Raw genomic sequence first — 4,674 nt, 5'->3', positions numbered from 1 at the left:
TGCACCATTCGGTGCCTAATTTTTTTCCAGCAATATCATGCTGGTTGGCACCGCTTGTTGACTTTTTAACAATCTTCCACTTGAAGACTGATTTTAATCTGTTTTCACACCTCGATCAATGCATCAACTTTTCTAGTCTTGTTATTCTAGCATGCCAACTGAAGTTGAACACAACTTCAGTTTTTCAGTGGCCACCGTCTTTGTCAACATGTCTGTCGGATTTTGAGCTCCACAGAAGAGACCGGATAAAATGATATTGTAATTGTATGTGCTTCGTCCTGGAATGAAAAGACGGATTCTTTGCTAGATGGATAACATTTTGACTGTCGCAATACAAGACATTATTTTCTTGTTTCTTGCCTAACTATTCCAAGAAACTTTGGAGCCAAACCATCTCCTTGCTGGCTTCCGTAACAGCGACATATTCTGCTTCAGTTGTGGAGAGAACAACTATCTTCTGTAGTTGAGAAACCCAACTCACTGCAGTTACTCCTAGAGTATAGACATACCCTGTAGCGCTCATTCTGATGTCAACATTTCCGGCTAAGTCAATATCTACATAGCTTGTCAGTATCGTATCTTCACCTTTGAAACAAAGTGCTTTGTTTGTAGTACCCCGCAGATATCTGAGGATCAATTTGACAGCTTCCCAGTGTACCTTGCCTGGATTATTCATGTACCTGTTAACAGCTCCCACTGCATGAGCAATATCTGGTCTGATACAAACCATGACATACATCAGACTTCCAATTGTTGAGGCATACAACACCTTCACCATGTGTGCACGTTCTTCCTTCGTCTTTGGTGACTGTTCTTTGGAGAGTCTAAAATGAACACCTAAAGGTGTACTTACTAGTTTAGCATCTTGCATGTTGAACCTGGAGAGTACTTTGTTGATGTACTCAGCCTGTGATAACATCAAAGTCCCCGACTTTGTGTCTCTCTTAATCCTCATCCCAAGAATCTGTTTTGCAGCGCCCATATCTTTCATTGCAAACTGCTTTGACAATTTTTTCTTCAAGTTTATAATCTCTTGCATGTCTGAACCTGCAACAAGCATGTCATCAACATACAACAATAAAATAATGAAGCTATTGTCAAACTTCTTGATGTAGCAACAATGATCTGCTTGGCATCTGGTAAAACCACTGCTACTCATGAAACTATCGAACTTCTTGTACCACTGTCTAGGAGCTTGTTTTAAACCATACAAGCTCTTCTTCAACCTGTATACCAGGTTTTTCTTGCATATCTATGAAGCTTTCTGGCTGTCTCATATAGATTTCTTCTTCCAAATCACCATGAAGGAAAGCTGTCTTTACATCTAACTGTTCAAGATGCAAATTCTCTGCAGCTACAATTTTCAACACCAGTCTGATTGTAGACAGTTTCACGACTGGAGAGAAAATTTCATTATAGTTAATACCTTCTTTTTGCTGAAAACCTTTGACAACCAATCTTGTTTTGTAGCGTTTGCTCCCATTGTGCTCTTCTTTGATCCTGTAAATCCACTTGTTGTGGAGCGCTTTCTTGCCTGATGGTAATTCAACTAATTCACACGTCTGATTTGACATAAGCGAGTCCATCTCATCTTTCATGGAAGACTCCCACTTGACTAAATCCTCCACATGCATTGCTTTATCATAGCACTCTGGTTCACCATTATCAGTCAATAACAAGTAGTACAAAGAAGGCGAATAACGCTGGGTTGGTTTAGGAATTATGGAGGAGCGTCTCAATTCTGGTGTGTCTGGTTCTTCTTGAACTGCTTCAGGAGTGATCTGAACATCATTTCCAGAAATCTCCTCAAACTCAACAAATTCCTTTGTTTCAGATTCGGTGTTGGAGCTACTTGATTCCATGGTTGACCTATCTTTGTACATCACATTCTCATTGAAAATGACATCTCTGCTTATGATGATCTTTCGATTTTCATAGTCCCAAAACCGGTAACTGAACTCATCACTACCATAACCAACAAAGACACATTTGTTAGACTTGGTTTCAAGTTTACTTCTTTCAGTAGAATTTATGTGTACATAAGAAATACAACCAAACACTCTTAAGTGTGATAGGTTTATTTTTTTCTTGCTCCAAACTTCTTCTCGTATTCCACCATCCAAGGGAACTGAGGGCCCACAGTTGATTAGGTAAGCTGCACTGTTGATAGCTTCAACCCATAGAAATTTGGGTAATCCGACATGTATCCTCATGCTTCTGGCACGTTCATTCAGAGTTCTGTTCATACGCTCTGCTACGCCATTCTCCTGCGGTGTCATGGGAACTATTGTCTCTATCTTGATCCTATTGTTTGCGCAGAAATCTCCGAATCTACTGTTTCTGTACTCTCTTCCATTGTCAGACCTCAGCCGCTTAACTTTCAAACCAGTCTCATTTTCCACCATGGCCTTCCATTTTCTGAAGGTATCAAAGACTTCTGATTTCTTCTTCAGAAAATAAACCCATACATTTCTTTTAGAATCATCGATGAATGTGACATAATTTAGTGAGCTTACAAAAGATGGAACTAGAAATGGTCCCCATACATCAGTATGAACCAACTCTAACTTTTCTGCATTGGGTGTCTTGTCAATCTTTTCAAAACTGACTTTCTTTTGTTTACCAAAGATGCAATCCTCGCATAGTCCGACATCTACATTCTTTATATCCGTCAGCTTCCCTTTTGACAAAAGTGTCTTCATCCCTTTCTCGCTCATATGACCAAGCCTTTGGTGCCATATATTTGATTTTCCATAATCATCTGCTACTATAATGATATTCTCTAAGTTTGAGGTTACATAGAGAGTATCAGTCTTCTTACCACGAGCAATGACGAGTGCTCATTTGGTAATCTTTTATTCACAACCTGAAAAGGTTGTACTATATCATTCTTCATCAAGTTGTCCTACAGAAATCAAATTTCTTTTGAGACTAAAAATATGTCTCATACCTTTCAGCGTCCAAGTGGTCTGGTTTGGTAGCTTTAATCGGATGTCTCCTTTTCCGACGATCTTCAAAGTTTCATCATCAGCTAGATGAACCTTCCCAAAATCACCATTGACATAGTTCTCCATGATTTCTTGGCATGGGGTGGAGTGGAAAGATGCCCCTGAATCCAAGATTCATGATTCAATCGGACTGTTGACACTTAGAATCATGACATCACTTGTCTCCTCTGTCATGTTGACAGATTCCTGTGCGCTGGTATATTTCTTCAGTGCTCGGCAATCTCTTTTAAAGTGACCCTTCTTGCCACAATTATAACAGGTAAAATCTTTCTTTCCCGTTCTTGATTTTCCCCTTCTAGATTTCGATCTGCCACGATTTGAATTTTTTTCTGAAGTTCTCTCTCTGGACTCCGTGTGCAAGGTCGATGAGCTTGATGCTTCACCCGATTCTCTCCGTCGAATTTCTTCACTCAATACCAGATCCCGAACATCGTCGAATTTTAATTTGTTGTTTCCCGACGAGCTACTAACTGCTGTATCAGTAGCATTCCAACTGTCTGGTACAGATGATAAGAGAATTAAAGCTCGAACTTCATCTTCGAATTCAATTTCCATGAAACTCAACTGGGTGTTGATTGTGTTGAGTTCATTTAGGTGTTGAGCCACTGATGCCCCTTCCGTCATCCGTAAATTGAATAATTACCTCATCAAGTGAACTTTGTTTGAGGTCGATGGCTTCTCATAAATACTGGAGAGAGTCGTCGTAAGACCCGCCGTTGTCTTTTCCTTTGCTATGTTGAAAGCAACATTTTGGGACAACATCGGTCGGATAACTCCGAGAGCTTGTCTGTCGAGAAGAGCTCAGTCTTTATTCTTCATGCCCTATAGTTACTTTCCTGAGAGATGTTGATATAGATTTTTCTGGTACATAAAATCTTCAATCTGCATCTTCCAAAAGTCAAAGTCTGCACCATCGAACTTTTCAATTTTCACATTCCCTTCGTCTGTAGCAATCGCTCCCACTCGAATCTGGCTTCGTTTGGATCGTTTCTGATAATTCTTGCGAACCACTGTGTATTAGAACACATCTGTCGATAAATTCGTATCGTCGATAAAATTTTTACTATTCACAAAATTTACTATTCATGTGAATAGTAATGAATAGTAACCTCACAAAAAATTGATAAAATTCATAACCAAAAGCTCTGATACCAGTTGTTGGGAAATAAACGAAAACAAGTAATTTTCCTATAATCAGATTAGTGAGAATGTGAAATAAAAGAGGAAAAATAATACCCAAAATTGATAACGGAGTTCAGCCAATTATGCCTACGTCTCCGGACTGCTGCTGATCTTTTACTAAGAGAAAATTTACAGGTGTTTATAAAACACTCACTACTCACAAGAAAGCTCTCTAGTACTAGGAGAAAGAAATGATTTGGGATGATTTTGAAGCTAAATAAGTTAGGGTATTTATAGTTGAAACTTAAGGACTAATCTTATAAATACCCTAAAGTCAGTGACTAATTGTAATTTTTCCTCTTACCTTTTTTTTTCAACAAAAAACTGCTTGAATTCGGTGCAATTATCAGACAAAAAAAAAGCTTGAATTCGGTGCAATTAAATGCACCACTTTCACACCGAAAGTTTCCCATTGACTTTTCCAACAACAACTAGAACGATTGGAGAGCCCTCATACATGTGAAGTTCCCTAAAAGTGCAATAG

The sequence above is a fragment of the Hibiscus syriacus genome, unplaced genomic scaffold (assembly GCF_006381635.1).
Source record: "Hibiscus syriacus cultivar Baekdansim isolate YM2019G1 unplaced genomic scaffold, ASM638163v2 tig00112350_pilon, whole genome shotgun sequence".
Taxonomy (NCBI): domain Eukaryota; kingdom Viridiplantae; phylum Streptophyta; class Magnoliopsida; order Malvales; family Malvaceae; genus Hibiscus; species Hibiscus syriacus.
The sequence above is the reverse complement of the archived record's forward strand: the minus strand, read 5'-3'. Positions refer to the sequence as shown.